Consider the following 21926-nt stretch of genomic DNA (forward strand, 5'->3'; position numbering starts at 1 on the left):
GTTATACAACACAGACACGCAAAGCGATAAGACACAAACCAGCCCCTTTGGGGTGCATGTGAGCATCCTCGTAAGATCACCCGGGAGTGAACTCAGAACAGAATCTCACAGCGTTGATGTAGGAAGGGGAGAACCGGAGCCACCAACAAGCTACACCGTAGGAACTGCATTGCTTATTTCCCTTCTCCTTTCTTGGCAGTTTTGATGCACAGAGCCTTAGTAAAATGAATCTCAGAAAACCTTCCCTAAGAATAATTTTCAGATATATTTTTAAAGCAACGTTTTCAGTCCCAAGCCTCACATTAGCAGCTAAACACTTAAAGTTGAAGCCAGAAGGAGAGGAAAAGGCTTTGGAGTAGGAACTGGGGTTGCGTCTTGGTGCGGGATCTTTGGGAATTACATAACTTCCTTTGGCTTCATGTCTTCTTTTTCCTACATAGAGAGTGGGCTCCTAATTCTCAGAATGTTGTAAGGAAGAAAGGAAACAAACCACTCTAGCAGCGCACTAACTGGCCACGAAGTGCTAATGAGCTCACTTGAAGCATCGAAAGGCTCCTCTGTTGTTCTCAGTAGCACTGCACACCTCAAAACTAGATCAGGAGGAACTGCCGTGGAGATTCAGAAAGCATCGGACTTCCCAGAGCTGCTACCCACTCCCGTGCTCTTGCCTGTCTCAACAACAAACCCCCAACCATTCTCATTTTCAACGGACATTTGATGACTGTCTCAAAAACATCCCTACGATTCCCCACAATTCCCTCAGCCCCGCCCCTGCAAAGCCCTAGGCTTTGTAGAGCTCCTGTATCGGATTTTGTTGTATCAAGGTGCTACTGGTGCTCTATGACAAGCAACTCTTTGTAAATGGCGGCTTTCCCATGGCATGGTTGACACATCCATGCTCTATGCGACCGTAGTTCATTTGTTTGTATCACTGAGCGGTATTTTTAAAAATTCTAGGTTAATGGAAAGTAATGGGTCCACCCTCGTATCTCCATCCTCCCATGCCCTATTCCAATGTAAAACCCACTGCAACTTCTCTTCACATCCTTGACAGAAAGTCTTAGCTATCATCAATGAAGCTTCTACGATGACTGACAGAAAGCCTTAGCTATCATCAATGAAGCTTCTACAATGACTGACAGAAAGTCTTAGCTATCATCAATGAAACTTCTACGATGACTGGAATGTTCTTGTGCCACAGTTAGCGTCCATCTGTGGCAGATTCAGCCTCCTGCAAATTGGTATTTGTGAAATCTTTGGGCCTATACTGAACAAAGCACGCATTATTCTCTAAATACTAAAGTGACCGTTCGCAAAGCATTTGTGCTTCGTTCAGTGCCCCAAGCCGCCGCCTCCTTTCTGTCTGAAGAGCCACCTTAAACATGACTGCTGCACAAATGTACTGCCAGTGGGTTCTCTCCATTTTTGCATGTCTGAGAAAGTCACTGCACCTTGAGTTTTGGAAGATATTTTTAGTGTGTAAGAGAAAATCTAGCTGACAGATTCTCTTCTCCCCTTTTGGCACTTTTGGAAGAATTAGCTCCATCATCCTGTCGTACCTGGAATATGGAGTTCGGGCTTTTTGTATCTTTATTCTATCTGTGATCCGTGTTCCTCCGTGTGCTCTTTGTGGTCCCTGCTCAGCATGGTTTTCAATGGGCTGATTGTGACGTCACTTGTTTTCCTTCGTGATTGTTCTACTTAAACAGATGCATGTCGGAGAGCGGAGCATTCACCATGTTCACCAAATTTGGAGAAAAATCTTATTTAATTTCCTGTCTGTTTTCCACCCTCTTCCTGAGAGCCCTAACTATGCTTCTGGTCAATCATGTGGTAGTCTTGACACTTGGTGACCCTTCTTCATGTATTCCAAGTCCTTCCCGCTCAGCTTCTGGATCACCTTAGCACTATTCCCCTGTCCCCTACCTTAATTCCTCCTGTATGGTTTTGTTTTAATTGACTGACTGACTGACTGACTGACTGACTGACTGACTGACTGACTGATTGGTTGTTGGTTTTTCGAGACAGGGTTTCTCTGTGTAGCGCTGGCTGTCCTGGAACTTGCTCTGTAGACCAGACTGGCCTGGAACTCAGAGATCCGCCTGCTTCTGCTTCCCCGGCGCTTGGATTAAAGGTGCGTGCCACCACTTTCTGGCTCTATATGGTTTTTAAATTTTAGATATTAAGAAGCAAACTATGAGCAAACAAACAATTTCTAGAAAATTACTTTGTCTTTTCTAATGTCTCATCCCTGTCTTCACATTAACACTGTATTTCCCCGTTCCTTCCTGAGTTTAGTAAGGGCCATAGCCACATCTGCCATTTGAACACCAGCTGCTGACTTCATCTCTGTCATTTCTGGGTCTCTGTAGGCTGAGTTGGGGGATGGCCTCCCAATGTTCCATGGCTAGGTGATTTTAGTCACTAGTTATATAGCCTTAATTTTGTATTGCTCAGCACTGTACGACTCTTTCAAGACAGAGGTAGAGCAGTCTTCACTGTGGGGCTACTTTCTAGGTGGTCTTTCTGGAAATCTCTTGGGAGTGTCTCCATTTGTAGGCATTCTGGCTGGGTGCTGAGGTGTGCTCATTTTATGTTTTCTGCTAAAAATAATTTCTGAGAAAGTTTTTCTAGTCACTCTTGTGCAGTGGACTTTAGTCAGCCTCATAGGAACATGATTTCAGCCCCCTCCTCAGGATTTTTTGTACCACAATCCCAGAAGACGAGTTAGCCATCTCAAGGATGGCTGCCCACCCTAGTCTATTCTTCCTTTAACCAGACAACCTGGATCTGGCTGGTCACCGCTCCGCGCAGGAAGCTATCACACAAGCTGTCTAACTAGCAAGGCCTGTTCAGCGTCCTGGCTCGTTGTTCATCTCAGCAAGCCGATCGGGCCCTGGCTGTTTCTTCTCCTCATACATTAGTCTGGAGACTGCCTCCTGCGGGAAGTTGGGAAGATGCCTTTAGCGGGGATTGCAGGATTATGCTGCTTGACGTCCAGATGTCTGAAAACCGCTGCCACAGGTAAGTTGTGTGTTTGTGGCAGGGCAGACATCACCATTAGAGCTCATACTTCACAGACACAGATACGTGACTTGAGATTTGACATAGAAAGTTAAAAAACAACAACTGAGTACACACTCAAAGAATAGTGTTGTAGGAAATACTTAGTCTCGACCAGGGTTTCTATGCCGTCTTTGACCATTCAGTTCCTGGATAAAAGACACACAGCCTTTATATTTACAATAAGCCTTAATCAGCACAAGACCTAGGCAGATCTACTCTCTATGCCACAGTCTATTTCTCTATGGACAAACCCACAGTATAACTTGCCATGTTCCATTTGGGATGCTCTTAAATTCAATTGGCCAGCTGTCATAACTGTGATTTTATGATTCTTACCCCATGGCATCTTTTGTTCTCTCCACCTTCCTCTCTCTCTTCCTCCCTAGACCTGAAGCCTGGGAACCCCAGATCCTGTCCATCCCAATTCTGCCCAGCTCTAGGCTGTAGGCATCTATATTCACCAATCAGGGATAACTTGGGGGGGGGTGACTGGGTACATCCCTTGGGTACATCTGTTTCAGGGCACTAGTCCCAAGGAACCGGTATTTAGCATTAGAATACTGACAAGCAGCGTCAGACCAACCCGCAACAGAGCAGAGGCTGCTTTCCCAGGAACAGGTCAAACAAAACACCCAATACCAACACCAGCCATATCTGCAACATCTAGACACGTTTGAAAAGATTATCATTTTCCTTCTCAGAAAGAATAGGCTTCTTCTACAGACAGCAATGATGGTAAATTAAGTGATTAGCGTTTTCACTTGGCATCTTTATAGCAATTATCTTCTTTCTGTTATGCAAAAGACAAGCTAACCACAGATCTCTAAAGGAGGCAGAGGGGATTTAAAGAAAAGATAGAATTCTTGGAGCTAAGGCTTGGAGCATCTCATCACACCAACAGTTTCCACAGATAAACGCCCAAGGTAGCTGTAAGGTTGCTGTCTTTAAAATAACGGAGCGAGACACAGTCAACAGGGAGTCTGAAGATCTTTGCATCTTCCTTTAAATACTAAGCCTTTGGAAGGAAAGAAATAGAAGAGTTTCGAGCAACAACTCTGCATGGAATACACAGACCTTCATTATAATACTGCTTTCTAAGAGAAGCCCCAGGTCCTCCTCTTTCCCACACGTTGGATTGCAGGGCAAATGTTAGACTTCTTGGTTAACAGCCTACAGGGTAATCCCCAAAGGCTGTCAGCTTTAACTGTATCAAGAAAAGGCCCATGGAGGCTCACAGAGGCAGAACCTCCACCCAAGAGGACATAGAGGCCAGACCCAGGCCTTCTACACATTTGTAGCAGACGTGCAACTGGGTCTTCATGTGGATCCCCTAACATTGGAGTGGGGTTGTCTCTGACTTTGGTGCCTGCCATTGGATCCCCTTCCCCTAGCTGGACCGCCTGGCTGGGCCTCAGTGAGAGAGGATGTGCTCTTAGCCCTGCTTTGACTGGATGTCCCAAGGTGGGGTGGTACTAAAGCAAGCCTTCCTTTTCTTTGGGGTCGGGGGATGCTGTAAGAGTGGGACTGGGAGGAGAGGAGGGAGGGGGTTATGTTCAGGATGTAAAGTAGGATTTACAAGGAGGGTCACAGCACCCATTACTACAGAGATACTCCTTTAAAGTGTAAGTTCCACAAAGTAGCTTTGGCTTTAACTTCTATATTAATAAAATAAGAATAAACAAGCACATTTACCAAGAGTGTTGCTTCAAAGAGGCTTAGAAGTCACTGGGTTGTCACCATAAACACTTAGAGCCGGTCATAGTGCAACAAGGGCTTTAAGCATAAAACAGAGTATCTGGAATTCTGTAGGCAGAGATGGCTCATCGGTTAAGAGCACTGGCTGCTCATCCAGAGGACCCAGGTTCAATTCCCAACAGACACATGGAAACTCACAACAGTCTGTAACTCCATCCCAGAGGATCTAACTCTCTCCTCTGACTTCTGCAGCACTGCACACAACATGGAATTCTGTAGGCTAAGGAGAGCAGTGCAGGTGCTCTGGACAGAGACTAGGAGTAGACTGGGAACAGACCTGTGGGTTGGGGTCGGGAGCTGGGGTGCAGGGGTGGGGGTTGGGTAGGGTGGGGCAGGAGGGAAGGAAGGAAGGTCAGTGGTAGAATACACATATTATCATTTGGTCAAATGTTTACGCTTAAAGGCTTGTAAAACCCCTGCCCCTTGTTCTCTCTCACAGCCTGTCAGCCTCGGGTAGTGGTTCATAATCCCAGAGCTGTCAAGGTGGAGAGAGGATCAGTTCACACGGAGCAAGTTCCGGGTCGGGATGGGTTAGAGGAGACCTTGACTGGGAAACAACCTAACTCTCAGACACCCGCCACTGCAAAGGGATACAGTTTCTCAGTTTGGTTCATATTCAAAAGACTGGGTGAGATCTCTACAAATCAAATACCATTCATGAACAGGACTGTGTGTCTGGAGGGCTCACTGTGGAAGGGAGCAGTAGACAAAGCAGGACCTGTAGGGTGGGCTTTGTAAAGTTCCCTGGCTCTGAACTTGGTGTGACAGATGATTTCTTTTTTTTTTTTTTTTTTTTGGTTCTTTTTTTCGGAGCTGGGGACCGAACCCAGGGCCTTGCGCTTCCTAGGTAAGCGCTCTACCACTGAGCCAAATCCCCAACCCCATGATTTCTGTCCCTTATGTTCTCTGCACACATTGCCTGCTTCTGGTAACACTAACGCGTCACAAAACTGAGATGCAATGGCAAGGTTTTAATATCAGGAGCCAAAGAACCATGCGCTCTTCTTCAACAAAAAAATAAAAATAAAAAAAAATAGAGCTGCAAATACAGCTAAGAAAATTAAAGTCTCACAAGATCAGAGAATGACCCTGAAGGTCGCAGTTGGATTAAATGCAACCTAGTGTTCGTCGTTTGACTAATTCACTTCCTCAGTGTTTGCGTCACATCTACCTTGCCTGGCTCAACTGTCATCTCTCTTAGATCACATACTATGTCTGCTGCTGAAATTAGTGGGGATTTCGGCCCATAGCTTGCTTGCTTCTTTTAGCAGCATTCCATGATGTAATTACTTCATTGGTTAAACATTTCCCTCTTTAGCTTTAATGGCTTTAATGTACTTCTCTAGTTGTCTGTCTGTCTGTCCATTTTTTTTTTTTTTGAGACAAGGTCTTGCTACATAGCCCTGGCTCACCTGGAACTCACTATGTAGACCAAGATAGCCTCAAACTCACAGAGATCTCTTGCCTCCACCTCCTACTGCTGGGACTAAAGGTGTGTGACACTGTCTGCCTAGACCTAACTTTGAGTCATACTCAGTTCTTCCTCTGTTCACTCTTCAAAAGTTTCTAAGTGTTTTGCTCCAGAATCTGGGCTTCTCAGCCTACATATTCTCCAAGCAATTTTACATCTTTCCAGCTTCAGTTACCACACGAATGCCAGTGTTGTCTCAGTGCCCCCATCAGTTGTGTAGGACACACGAGCTTTCCATACAAGCATTAAAAACTCATGGCCCCAAAGAGAATTCATCTCCCTCTCTAACCATTACTACCTCAATTAAGACCATTATTTAGCTTTTGTCCAAGGAAGAAAACTACCTCGTATCTGACCTTTCCTTATGCTGGAACATGCACTTCCCTACTAATCAGTAACTGAGGCTTTTCAGGTCTAGCCTAGGCTACTACCATCTCTTTTATGAATGACAGTGACCTTCATCCCAGCCTTGCTACTATTTTATTATCCACACTGAATCAGGGTGATTTTCCTTCCTCCAAAGGAAATCCCAACTCAGATTAGAAGTTGGTGTTTACTACTCCCACCTACAAAACACACACACACACACACACACACACACACACACACACACACACACACACAATTGCATGAATACAGGCAGGAACATAGGCACACATACATGTCTGTGTATCATATGCAGTATTCTCTCTAAATATCTATTATGATAGAAGTCTCACCATGACAGCTCTCTCATCTGTAGGTGCTCACACAATATGTAGCCCCACTCATATCAAGTCAGGACAAGTCTGTAACCCCATGGGGAAACCGATATGAGGAAGCAGTGTCTCCCACTGACAACCCACTGAGCAGCCTTAGAATTGGCTTCTCTAGCCCAAGTTGTCTTCAGTGACAGCAGCCCTAGATGACACAGGACTACAATCTCGCTGGTCTCCAACGTGCTTAGCTAAACTCTGAATCTCCACCTCACAGAAACATGAGAATAAAGGACCCTTTACTCAAGGCCCTCCTCAGTAATATGCCAGAGCTAAATGCAGGTATTTTGTGCATTCAGACTGTGTGTGCGCGCGCGCGCGTGTCTCTGTCATATAGATATAGACATGATATAGATGATATAGATACAGATATAGGTATAGAAATGGTCTTGCTATATGCAAACTTCTACAACTTGCTTGAATGTTCATCACTGTTTGGAGGTTTATTAGGGTGGAATCCTACTTCTGATTATTTACTTATACAGTTATAACAGAAATTCATTGTATGAACATAGCATTATTTATCTACGGAAAACAATCCAACACATTTCTCTCACTGTAAATACAAAAGGCTGAGAAGGATACCAGCTCAGTGCAATGTTTTAAGCATCTGGTATTTTTCCTTATGGAGGTATGTGTTTTATAACTTACTCCTTAAGCACCTGGAACTTGCTTCCCTGGTAATAGAAAGTACCATTTATTAAACAGCCTTCTCTCCTGCCTCTGATTTCTAAAACTAATTCTATCACATGCCAGCCTTCTATTGGCACAAGGTTCCTCTGACCTGAGGCAGTAATCTTTCCCACGCCAACATGTCACCTGTTTTGATGACAGCAGCTAGCATGGCCTTCAGGTACGCCTCGCTTTCCTATCCCTGAGCTCTGCCTGGGCTGTCTGTGCATTTCCTCACTCATGAATTCTGAGCAGCTTCATCAGTGTCTGCTGGGTTTTGACTAGTGTTAAACCCAGTTTACAGATTCCCTGGGAGAGAGGAAACATTTTAGCCACATTATCTTTACAAGCGCTAATGTGCCCAATCTGCATTTATTCTATGTCCTATGTCCTCCAATACAGTTTCTTCTTCCCAGTGGTGTCTCGGATACTTTTATTAGTTTTACATCTAGAAACAAATATTTTAACAGTACTACCCCCGTGGGCATGGTTTTTAGTTAAACTGTATGTTAGGCTAAGCATAAAATGATCACATTAGTAGAATGAATGAACTTTTATTGTGGTGATGACAAAAAGCCTCTTATGTAGTATACAGAAACGGTCTTGGGGGGTCTACAGTTAGCACATGTAGGTGTAATGTATAGTGTTGAGTTTTGCTACACTGCTGGCTCCTGGGGATTTCATGTGTGCACCCACCCTGGAGCTATCTTTGGGTCTGTGAATGAAAGACACACACACATTAGCTTCTTTTTAAAATGCCTTGGCTACCTCAAAGACTGTGCACTCCTAAACCTTCCCCTGCTACCCCAGGTGCGATTGGGGAAAAGGCTGGTGGAGACTTTACCAAAGTCTCACATCGCTGGTTGGCTTTCTCTCCTGTAGCTCCTGCGTCCCATCTCCTTCTACCCAAAGTCATGGTGATTCTCCTCTGTTCCTCGCTGCAGCCTAGCCCAGATGACTCTGAGGGACCCGCCCCATGCCCAGCCATTGCCCATTGGCATCGTTATTGATTGATCAAAAACCAACTGGGAATATGGACCATTAGCATTTGGACACACAGATTCCTGATTGAATCAAAGCATTAGAACTAATCTCCAACAAAAATATACTTGCCTCAAAATACCCTCAGAACAATCACTTATATAGAATATGTCTTTATTTAAAGTACTCATAATATATAGATGTAAAAACACATTTTACCTACATGTGCTAACTGTAGACCCTCCAAGAATGTTTCTGTATACTATATTTTTAAAAAGGCTTTTTGTCATCACCAAAACGAAAGTTAGTTCATTCTACTAATGTGACTAAATCTGTCTCATTTTCATTTGAAAAATAACCATGTCTTAAATCATTTTGTGTCACTATGACAAAATACTTGACATTAAATTATAAAGAAAAGAGATTAATTTAGCTCTCAGACTGGAAACATTTGCTGAGGATATCACATGGCTTCCTTCCACAGTGGATGACATCACATGGCTTCATCCCACAGTGGATGTCATCACATGGCTTCATCCCACAGTGGATGAGATCACATGGCTTCATCCCACAGTGGATGACATCACATGGCTTCATCCCACAGTGGATGACATCACATGGCTTCATCCCACAGTGGATGACATCACATGGCTTCATCCCACAGTGGATGTTATCACATGGCTTCATCCCACAGTGGATGACATCACATGGCTTCATCCCACAGTGGATGACATCACATGGCTTCATCCCACAGTGGATGACATCACATGGCAAGAACAGGTGTGAAACAGCACGTGTATATATATGAAGAGAGAAGAAGGGACATGCCAGCTTTGTAACCATTTGCTCTTGGGGAAGCAAACAAGTTCTTCAGGAAAAGCCCAACTCCTATAACACATTTTCCACTCTTGAGACATCTCGGTCAGTTTGTTGACACATAGCCCAAACCTTTCTGAAAACCCTTAAGCCATCACCATAAGGGTGGTGATCCCAAGACCCAAGCACCTCCCAAAGGTCTCACCACTGACAGTACTGCATCAAGGAAGCAGCCTCTCCAAGAGGTCTGGTTGGAACAAGTAAGTCACACTGGACCACACCAACGTATGGAAATAGTTACAGAAAATATCCTCCTAGGCTAGGCATGGCAGAACATACTTGCAATCCTATCACTTCAGAGGTGGATGCAGAAGGACTGCCAATTCAAGGCCAGCCTAGACAACCTAGCAAGTTGGTGGTCAGCCTGAGCTAAGAGTAATATCCTGTTTCAAAATAGCGAGAGTAGAGTTGGCAAGATGGCCTAGGAGATAAAGGCATCTGCTCACAACCTATATGGTAGAGTGTCCCATTCCGGTCGAGTGTCCTCTGACCGCCACATGTGTGCCATTGTATGAATGGCCCTATTAATAAATAAATGTAATCCCCACCAAAACACTGCTAGGGTTGGGGGATGGTGCAGTGATGGAATACTTGACTGGCATGTAGAAGCTTTGGACTTGATCTTTAGCGCACACACATACATACATACATACATACATACATACATACATACATACATACATACACACACACACACACGGGGGGGGGAGGGAGAGAGAGATTTATCTTTCCACAGTAATATTTGATTATTTGATTACATTTCTTTCTTTATATGTACATACCATCATGCATGTGTGTGGAGGTTCAAGGACAACTTTCAGAAGTCAGTTCTGTGTCTGGGGACTGGACTCTGGTTATCAGGTTACTATGTGTGTCTGGGGACTGGACTCCGGTTATCAGGGTTACTATGTGTGTCTGGGGACTGGACTCTGGTTATCAGGGTTACTGTGTGTGTCTGGGGACTGGACTCTGGTTATCAGGGTTACTATGTGTGTCTGGGGACTGGACTCTGGTTATCAGGTTTACTATGTGTGTCTGGGGACTGGACTCTGGTTATCAGGGTTACTATGTGTGTCTGGGGACTGGACTCTGGTTATCAGGGTTACCATGTGTGTCTGGGGACTGGACTCTGGTTATCACGGTTACCAGGTGTGTCTGGGGACTGGACTCCGGTTATCAGGGTTACCATGTGTGTCTGGGGACTGGACTCTGGTTATCAGAGTTACCATGTGTGTCTGGGGACTGGACTCTGGTTATCAGGTTACTATGTGTGTCTGGGGACTGGACTCTGGTTATCAGGTTACTATGTGTGTCTGGGGACTGGACTCCGGTTATCAGGGTTACTATGTGTGTCTGGGGACTGGACTCTGGTTATCAGGGTTACTATGTGTGTCTGGGGACTGGACTCCGGTTATCAGGGTTACTATGTGTGTCTGGGGACTGGACTCTGGTTATCAGAGTTACCATGTGTGTCTGGGGACTGGACTCTGGTTATCAGGTTACTATGTGTGTCTGGGGACTGGACTCTGGTTATCAGGGTTACTATGTGTGTCTGGGGACTGGACTCTGGTTATCAGGTTACTATGTGTGTCTGGGGACTGGACTCTGGTTATCAGGGTTACTATGTGTGTCTGGGGACTGGACTCTGGTTATCAGGGTTACTATGTGTGTCTGGGGACTGGACTCTGGTTATCAGGGTTACTATGTGTGTCTGGGGACTGGACTCTGGTTATCAGGGTTACTATGTGTGTCTGGGGACTGGACTCCGGTTATCAGGTTACTATGTGTGTCTGGGGACTGGACTCTGTATCAGGTTACTATGTGTGTCTGGGGACTGGACTCTGGTTATCAGGTTACTATGTGTGTCTGGGGACTGGACTCTGTATCAGGTTTGGTAACAACAGTTTCCTTTACCTGCTGAGGCATTGTCCCAGCCTTCCAGGTTAACATGTGAAAATCCAATCATAATATTCACATCAATAATTTGATGATTACAGTTGTTTGGGTCTTTCTTATAAGCAACATAGTTGATTTTAATCACATCGGCTAAATATTTCATTGTGTACGCCAAATAAATTAGACAACTGACTTCCTCTGAGATTATATAAAATCCTGTCATTAAGGCATTGTGAGGTTTAAATTACAAATGTGAGAAAGCATCCTTTAGTGTTTGTTAAAACAGCAATGTGACCTCTACCTTCCTAATTATAGTTCTCTTAAAGTCAGTTTATGAAAATAATTCATTCATAATTAAGTGTCAGAGAACCTTTGTATTACATAAAGGCCATTGTCTTAACTACGGTTCTAGTGCTGGGCCTGGCACGGGCTTTGGAAACCTCAAAGTCTACCCCTAGTAGCAGGCATACCTTTCGGACACTTCCACTCCCTGGTGACCAAGCAGTTCCATACATGAGCCTATGGGGGCCATCTGTTCTATGTCGAGGATGGCACTATAGCTATCCTCTCTCCTTGTACTCCATGGAGATTAAGTAAGGGATTCAGTATTTTATTTTGGTTTTATAAAAATGAAATCCTGCCAGGTCGGGTGGCAAATACCTTTAATCCCAGCACTCAGGAGGCAGAGGCGGGTGGACCTCCATGAGTTCCAGGGTAGCCTGAGCTACACAGATGCACAGTGAGACGGTGACAAAAACAAAGAAGCAAAAAGAAAATAAAACCTCATCTTAATTCTGTATATTTCTCTTTTAAAATAATGCATTTGATGGTACTGTTGGGAAGTACTTTTAATTATACTTTGATCCTCAGCCCATTTTAATTTCTGAGTGATTAAAAAGCTAAACACACACTCAAATACAGACAGTGGAACAGTAGCAAAATTATGGGTCCTGGGGTCTCGGACTTGGTAGTGTTTAGCTCTCCCAGAAGGCAGCACTGTGGCTCTGTGGCCAGGCATTTAAACACGAGTGACCCTGTGATCCTCACCCATCATTCAGCTCTGCTCACGCTGCTGGGGCTGCTGAAAAGATTCAATGAAAACGTATGGGAGGCATTTCTGGCTTAGGAGTTTCTTTTGCTTTTCCTAGAATTGGGAGTCTAAAATTATATCACAAATGCCTAAGAAAATTCCCAATTATACCTTTGAATATCACATGAGCAAAACAGACTTCTTCCACTCAAGACCAGGAGGAGAGAAGGGCATCAGTTCAGACTGATTTGCCACGGGTATGGAGATGGCAGGTCATGGTGGATCACAGAAAGAACACACTCTTTCTTGCTGACCATGCTTCTTGATACCTGCCCCAAATAGTGAAGGTTTATGCTCACACGGAAACCAGCACACAGTGTTTTAGGAACTGTTATGGTTAGGTCTAATGGCCAACTTGACATAACCTAGAGTCATCTGGGAAACAAGTCTCAGAGACGGCTTGTCTAGATCAGGTTGGCCTGAGGGAAGACCTGACGTGTTTGTGGTGGAGCCGGTCCCAAGCTTTGGGCCCCGGGGTGTGTGAGAGCAGAGAGTGAGGTAGGTACTGAAGCACGCATGCGTTCACGTCTCTCTGCTCTGGGCTGTGGGTGCTCCCTCAGAGGAGGCCAGTGTTGACTAGGACTGTGATAGCCCTTCTGCCCTAAGTCGCTGTGTCAAGACGGTCCATCTCGGCAGGAGAAAGGGGAGCACTTGGCTCTGCCCAGGGTCACGAAAACCTTGGACATAACCAAGGGGACAGATCACTGTGGCGTACTCGGACTACTGTTTGGTGCGAAAGGGAAAAAACTCAAACCAAACAAACAAAACCCCACACTCTCCCCATCCCCGACTCTGTTTTTCAAGACATTACATTATATGTCTTCAGTTGGCATTTCTTAACATTTTTGGTTTGTTGACCAAAATGATGACCCTGATAAATTGTAGACTTCTTTAAATCTAAGCAGTTTGCATATAAAACTTTTATGTATAATTTATTTTACTGCACTGACAATTAATTTCCTTCATATTTCAAAAGTAAATGCTCAAGGAAGCTGAATTCTTTTCTCATTTAAAGCCAATGTCATGAATATTTCCTGTTTATTTAAAGAAGAAATACATCACCTGGGCAGTGGTAGTGTACGCCTTTAATCCCAGCACTTGCCACACAGAGGCAGGTGGATCTCTGAGAGTTCAAGGCAAGGCTAGTCTGGTCTACAGAGTGAGTTCCAGGACAGTCAGGTCTACACAGGGAAACCCTGTCTCAAAACAAACAAACAAACAAACAAACAAACAAAACACCCAAAACCAAACAAACTAACAAACAAAGAAATCATACAAAATTTAAAAAGTAATTCTAAATATTTAATTTAATAAAATTTAATTATATGTGAAGGATCACTTCAAGGCTGCTATTGTTTGACTGGAGTAAAGAAAACAAATATCCAGGAGTGAATGATGACCCACAGCAGTAATCCCTGTATTGGGGGATTGAGACTGGACGACCGGGAGTTCAAGGCCAGTCTGGGCTATGCCATGGGACCCTGTGTCAAAGCCGAAGACAATACAAAACCCCAAACAGACAGACACGGACATGAGCCAAGGGCCTGGCTTTGGAACTCGGTAACTTGCATATCCTTCTTGGCACCGGAGGTCGTGTGCCTTGCTCTTTAGATTATGGTGACAGGCTTGCATGGGGAACCTGAGGACTGTTACTCCCAGGGGTAGAGTCTTACCACTGTTCCAATGCCAGGTCACAAATGGGGAGATTACAAACCCACATCTCAACCTGGGGTTTTCTGTGTGTGGGTAATCCTCATCGCTCTGAGGGATTTCCCAACACCTGCAGACAGACTATTCCACAAATGATCCTCTACCGAGGCACTTCCTCCGCTGAGGGAATCCACTTGCTTGGCCTTGTCTAGCTGTCTAGTTGGGAGACAGCTCAGCCCCAGGGTGCATCATCTTCCTGCCAAACCAGTAACAACAGTCTTGAGGTCAAATGAGAAGACCATATTCATTCATGGAGCCCCACACTCTCCCAGGTGACTTCGGCCAGGAAGGAGTAATCCCGCACGCACCTCTTCTCTCATGAACACAAAATTCCCACCCAAAGTCTAAGAAAAGAACTTTTATATTTTGATCTACTCTGTGGATTTAAAAAACCTCAAAACCCTCGTTCTCAAGACCTGGACACCTGTGCAGAAGGCCGGACTTCATTTTGGCCTGTGAGAGGCCTCTTCAGAGCCATCGTGAATGGAAGAGTAAGGCTGTCACACCGGTGGGGCAGAGCTGCCTTCTCCCTGACAACCTAATTATCCATGTTGCTAAGTATGGAGAATGCACCATCTGTGTAGAGTCCCGGGATCTTCCTTACAGTCAAAAAGCGTCTTTTCCCTCCCTACACGGTGTTTTAGCAAAGAAATGGAATGTTTCTTCAAAGATGGTAGCCAGTCACAGTGAGAGACCTTCCAGTTTCCTCCAGAACCCACACCTCAGAGGTTTTTTTCTTTGGTTGGTTTTTTTGCATCAGCATGCATATCAACAGAAACACCAGGATCTAACTGCTCAGAGCAAGGGCGGGTTCACCAAGCTGCATTGGGAGAGAAATGAGTTTCTAATTCCCTAAAATACTGAAAAGGATGCCGTCCCCTGAAACCTGACACAAGCTCGCTTCCCCCCAAACTAAGCCCACACACACCCTGTTGGCATGTGAGGTTTGCATCCTTTTCGATGTGGGGTGGCCATTCTTCAGTACAACGTGAACAGCGAGGCTTACCACATCCTTCAAGAGAGGGCGTCTGTGGCAGAACAAGTCTAACCTTATATTTTGGTAAGGATTCAAACTGAAACTCCTGCTTACAAAAAATGTCCAAGCTGTTGGACATGTCTTTTAAATAGGAAAATATAAGGTGTTGTAGGAAGTAAGGCTCTGTAATCTGTCACCTTCATGCTAAATAGCTTCCTTACTTCCTCTTTTTGTGGTCTTTTTAAAGGGAAGGTGAAAGATGTGTACTTATGTGTGTCCTTGGTGTACAATATTTGTAGTTGATAAGCGATATATATACTCAATATATTGTATGTATACTCAATATATGAGACATGTACTTGATATGTGATATATGTTCTCTATATGTAATGTGTACTTGATACATGATATATACACTCAATATGTGGCATGTGTACTCGATATGTGATAGATGCACTCTGTATGTGACATGTATACTTGATATGTGATATATACTCTTTGTATATGACATGTATATTGATATGTGACATGTGTACTCTGTATGTGACCTATGTATTTGATATGTGACATATGCACTTAATACATGACATGTACTTGCTATGTGATATATATATATATATCACTCTACATATGACGTATGCACTTTATATGTGACATGTGTATTTGATGTGATATGTGCACTCTGTATGTGACACGTGTACTAGATATGGTAATAAGGAACTTTAGCTGTGCATGAGTGGTTACTAACAGTGCCATTCAATTCAAATCATCTTTCCCCTTTAAACCATTTTTATAAGTGACATATGGTGGCTGTGATGGCTATGCTCCTAGGACTTAGGTGGCTGAGGCAGGGGGATCACTGAGGTAGGTCAGCCTAAGCTATATAACAAGACCTGTCTCCAAAAATCAAGAAACAGAAAAAAAGCTAATCTTGGTTGTTGATTTGACTACATCTGGAGTCCACTAAATCCCAAGCATCTAGGCATGCCTGTGGGAAATGCTCTTGACTTGATCCCTTGAGGTCAGAAGTCCCACCTGAAATCTGGGCCACACTTTTGGGTGGCAGCCCATATAAAAGAACGTGGGACAAGGAAGCTTTTGCTTTTTGCCTGCTTGCTGTCATTCTTGCTGGCAAGTTCATCTACTCTGTTGTGGAGGCATGCCTTCACTGGTGTTAGGACCTACTTCTTCAGGACTCCGATATAGACTGAAGACCAGCTGAGACATCCAGTCTCATGGACTGAACAGCTACTGATTATTTTCCACTGGGAGACAGTCATGGTTAGACAAGCTGGACTACAGTCTGTAAGCCACTACAATAAATACCCCTTTTAATGTATATGCATCCATTCTCTCCTAATGTTCTCTTAGAGAACTGTAACACAGAACTCTTACGACTCAGTTGTAAGAAGGTAAATATCTCTTCCCCCCACTGGCTGATGCTAGATAATGTTTTCTAGACATGACAGGGAAGCTGCAGCCACAGTCTCAACAACATGGCTGCCTAACCAAGTCCTATATAATTAGAATAGCAGTTGACATGCCAACACAGAGAACGGAGACTTCGGGGCCCCAGCTCTAGATGAAGAGCCACAGGTAACTAACGACTACAGAGAAAGAGAATCAACGTTCTCTGGGGTTGAGGCCCTAATGGGTTATCCAACCCCAGATGGTCAATCCTCAACACACGTACATGCCAGCTACACCAAATGGACTCAGTGGTGTGTGTGAATGCGTGTGTGTGTGTGTGTGTGCGTACACGTGCGTGTGTGAGTGCGTATATGTGTGCATGTGTGAGTACGTGTGTGTGTGTGTGTGTGGGTACGTGTGGTGTGTGTGTATGTATGTGTGCATGTGTGAGTGTGTGTGCATGTGTGTGAGTGTGTGCATGTGTGAGTGCGTGTATGTGTGCATGTGTGTGTGTGGGTGCGTGTGGTGTGTGTGTATGTGTGTGTGCATGTGTGAGTGTGTGTGTGCATGTGTGTGAGTGTGTGCATGTGTGAGTGCATGTGTGTGTATATGTGTGTGAGTGTGTGCGCATGTGTGAGTGTGTGTGAGTGTGTGTGTGCGTGTGTGAAACAATCATAATTAAAGACAAAGAAGACTTGAATTTGATAGGAAGTTATGGGGACATAGGAGGAGTTGGAGAGGAAAAAGGGAGAGAGATGATGTCAACACAGTACTAATGTATGGAATTGAACACGCACACATATTAAGATAAAAATGAACATGTTAGGGCAGAAACCAAAGTGAGGGGAACTAGGCATACACCTAGATCTGCACCCCACTCACAGATCCGAGCCTAAGAACTACAAATTCTTAGCTATAATTACCCTTGCCCAGGGCGGCCAAACAGACGTGTGTATAGCACTATACAGGATTTTCACTATGAAAATTGCCCCCAAATGATTTTTATGAGGCAGCCATAACTTCTACTGATTACAGAGATCATATAATTTCTACCACAATTCTTATGACACAGTGCCAAGTGAGCGGACTGCATCTCTGGACAAAGAAACGGAAGGCAGTGACACAGATTATTTTTCTCCCTCTTTTCTAGTTGGCCTTCCACTCTCCAGTTAGAGAGGAAGATGGGGTCTTGGCCTATACAAATCAGCTGACCTCACAATTTTTAATATCACCTTCTTTTTCTCTCTAAAGCCTGCCAGGCTCCATGTTAGAACTGCTTTCATCCTTGGCCTTCATTAACATGGAGGGACCCCTGAAGGCCTTAAGCAGGTCCAAACCATCTGCTACAAATGTTTCGCTATTAGTCATTTATAGCTGGGGGTCTGGGGCCAGAAAAACTGAGATGAGAAGCTGAAGACCAGCTTCCTGGGTGTAGGGCTTTGCTGTCATTGCAAGCTCCCCTCAGGTCAGCAGGGCTCTTTCTGCAAGGCAAGCGCATGCCTCTCTTTCAGTCATCACTTCACAGTGAGAAAGCAGGTTGTGAAGGACGACCTCCTGAGGTTTACATGTTCACACAGCAGAGCCAGGCCACACGTGTAGCTTGTACTTGTAACGTTAACCATACTGTTGAGGGGTGAGGGTTGGGTGTACATGCATTTGCACCCAGGCTCAAAGACTACAGGATGGCTCTCCAGTTGGGGACTGCTACTATGGAAGCAGTCTAGGGCTTCACTCAGTCATCAAGTATGTCTGACCCAACACAAGAAAAGTGGAGAATGTGTTAGATTGCTTTTCTTAGAAAAGTTAAATGTTTAAGATAATCTATGTGGTCTGGAGAGGTGGCTCAGTGGTTAAGAGCACTGACTGCTCTTCTAGAGGTCCTGAGTTCAATTCCCAGCAACCACATGGTGGCTCACAACCATCTGTAATGAGATCTGATACCCTCTTCTGGAGTGTCTGAAGATAGCAACAGTGTGCTTACACAATAAATCTTTAAAAAAGATAATCTAGTTTTTATAATATAGTCACAACTAGAAGGTCTTTCAAATGATATTGTTCATGAAATTATTGAGAGGCGGCATCTTTAAATTTGTAATGTTACACAACGTATCATTTTAGGGTGTATATTTTAAAACTGAGGGCCAATTCACCTTGAGATACTGAATATGACCCAGCAATAAAGACAAAGTAGAATGAGTGGTGGCGAGAATGTTTTTTTGTTTTGTTTTTTTTTTTTTGAGAATGTTTGTTAACGGTGACTTAACCTTCTTCACTGTATGTCAGGCAAAGTTTCTAATACACTATACTGACCTAAGGCAATATTAATTTTGCATGCAAAGTAAGAGGCTGAGGGTGTGGCTCAGCGGAAGGGTGTTTGCTTAGCACTTATAAAGCTCTGGGTTCAATGTCCACCATCACACGCACATGCGCACACGCACACAGGGCAGGAGCATGAAATAAAAAGACGTACAAGGAAGGCAGCAAGAATACGGAGTTGTAGTAAACCAAATGATGTTGTGCTTCTATTTCTTAATAACTAATATAAACTATGGGTTTTAAAAAGCATTTATTTATTCTGTGTCTGTAAGTGCCTGTGGATGTAGATGGGTACATGCCGTGCCTTATGTGTGGAGTTTAGAAGCAAACCATGGGGTTTGGCTCTCTCCTTCTATCACGCAGGTCCTAGGACTCAAACTCAGGTCATCAGACTTGAGGCAAGAGCTTTGACCTGAGCCATCTTGCCAACTCCAGGAAGGGTTTTTTTTTTTTAAAGAGCAAAACTTAGTAAAAATTTGGGGAGCACCAGTCAGTAGTAATATACTTTTTTAACATGCCCAAACCCTGGGGCTGAATCCCAACCAAAATATATACACACGTACAAATTTGCATTCTTTTATTTTTAAAAATAAAATTATTTTAAAAGTGTGTGTGTGAGAAAGAGAACATGATATATATATATATATGTATATATATATATATACACATACACACACAGAGAGAGAGAGAGAGAGAGAGAGAGAGAGAGAGAGAGAGAGAGAGAGAGAATGCACACACAAATATGAGATGTGAGTAAGTGAGTGTTGTGTCTGAGGAAACCAGAAGAAAGGGTCTGATCTCCTGGAGCTGGAGTTACAGGTAGTTGTGAGCCACCTGATGTGGATGTCAGGAAGCAAACTCAGGTCCTCTGCAAGAGGAGTACATGCTCTCAACTGCTGAGCCGTCTCTCCAGCCCCTAGCTCCTTTCTTTCTTTCTTTCTTTCTTTCTTTCTTTCTTTCTTTCTTCCTTCCTTCCTTCCTTCCTTCCTTTCTTTCTTTCTTCCTTCCTTCCTTCCTTCCTTTTTTTTTTTGGTACAAATATTGTTTTTAACCTCTTGTGGAATATGGGGACAGCCTATTAGCACCCATTAATTCAGATAACATTCAGTCATACCCTTAAACAACTGTATCATTATTAAATTACTAGAGGTCTTCATATGGATTGATATATAGGAACACTTAGACTCAATGATTGGTAAAATAATACAGATGCCTATAATGGATTCATTAGCTCATATCAATCACCATGAATATCCCACCAACCAATGGCACCCAAGCTTCCTCTATTTAACCCTGATTTGGTTGATCTTAAAAATATATTTTCTAAACATATACTGTTAAAGAAACACTAACCATATAATAACTTCATAAAATCTAAAGGCTAGACATTTTTGAATGAAATACTCTTAGTTGGCACAAGCTAAGAGACTCAGTACTGTGGATTATTTCTTACATGAAGAGAACATCTCTAAATTGGAAAGGGCTAATGTTGACTAGTAGAGGAAAGGAATGGGACTCAGGAGTGAGATATGTGCAGATTTGGTTGTGTATGACATCAAGACCATGTTGGAGGAACAGAAATACTCCTGCTTTAGAGGGACTCTCGGAGAGAAGGGAGTAGGAGGTATTTCAGACTTCTGGCTCTTGGCTAGGTGGCAAGTTTTGCTACCTGGTGTACACTGGAACTAGGCCTTGACACACACATGTTCCCCAGCTGCAACACAGCCAAGTTCTGCTTCTTAGCTTACATATTTATCAGTGTTTCTCTGGAAGCCGTTTGTCTTCAGGACACAGGAACAAGGATGCCAGGTCGTATTTTCCTTGTTTTGCTTCAGCCTAATTTCCCTCTCAATTGCCTCTGTTCTATAATTGAGTAACCACAGAAGGGTTTTGTCAAAAGCCAACTAGGAAAGGCTAAGGCACGCAAATGAATTTTCTGGTGATGGCCCACTATTTTGCATGTCCTTCGATAGGTAAGCTCTGAGATGCAGGGTCCTTAAAGACTTTATCCCAGGATTACTTCTTGTTGCTGATCTGTCTTTCCTGTCACTATTGCATAGTCTAATGATTCCTGAGCAACAGCCCACCCTATTGGGCAAACTTCCTGCAAATCAACATGGAGATGTACTCTCATATAGTAATGCTGTATAGACGAATTGATTTCACAATTTCTGATAATGATATAACTCTTAAATTGAGACAAGTAATCCCAATCCCCCTATAGAATAAAGCTGCAAATAGAGCTCTGTAAACCTCCATGTGTCATGGACTAATTTCACTAGGATAAGAAATTAGGCTTGAAACAAATTTGTGATCGAGGAAAACACTCATTCTAGGTCAAGTCCAAGGATGAAGCCACAGGTGTGCACCATGATAAAGCAAGGCCATGTTGTTTTGAACTTATAAGGAGCTTACAGAATGAAACACTGCTTTGAACTTACTATCAACATCCTTCTGTAGCTCCCCTATTGTGTAACATTTTATTTATGAGGAAATTCTTTTTTACATACAAAATTTGTCTAAAGACTATAAAAAGCTAAAAGCAATAATAAAGTTTTGGTATAGCCATTTCCACTATATCTGGTGTACATGTTCTCTGCGCAAATGACTTTTCTTCTTTTCCTTTTCTCTTTCAAAGTGTTAATGAACTCCAAGCCTCTCACATGGCCAGAGAGGGGTCCCTAGGTGGGGTCCCTGAGTCATAGAGAAAAAGGCCCTAGCTATTAAGCCTTTTTTTTTAAATCCCCTGCTGCTAACTACAGGAGTTAATTACCAGAAGTCAGTGGCTTTTGGTCTTAGAATAGCAAAGAAAGAAAAAAAATTAAAATTAGTAAGCAACTTTTGCCCCCCACAATCACTGATGTCACCCACAACTGTTGGCCTCCATCTACCTAGAAGCTGGGCTGGTCCCCAGCAAGGTTTCCTCCAAAAGCTGAAGAATCAGCAAACATG

At 43.6% G+C, this 21926-nt stretch overlaps 1 protein-coding gene across 2 annotated transcripts in view; it reads right to left on the reverse strand.

Moving 5' to 3' along the window:
* The window catches only part of Mcu (mitochondrial calcium uniporter), a 164693-nt gene that overhangs the window by 19198 nt on the left and 123569 nt on the right, over positions 1-21926 (reverse strand).

The sequence above is a fragment of the Rattus norvegicus genome, chromosome 20 (assembly GCF_021556685.1).
Source record: "Rattus norvegicus strain SHRSP/BbbUtx chromosome 20, alternate assembly SHRSP_T2T, whole genome shotgun sequence".
Classification (NCBI taxonomy): Eukaryota; Metazoa; Chordata; class Mammalia; order Rodentia; family Muridae; genus Rattus; species Rattus norvegicus.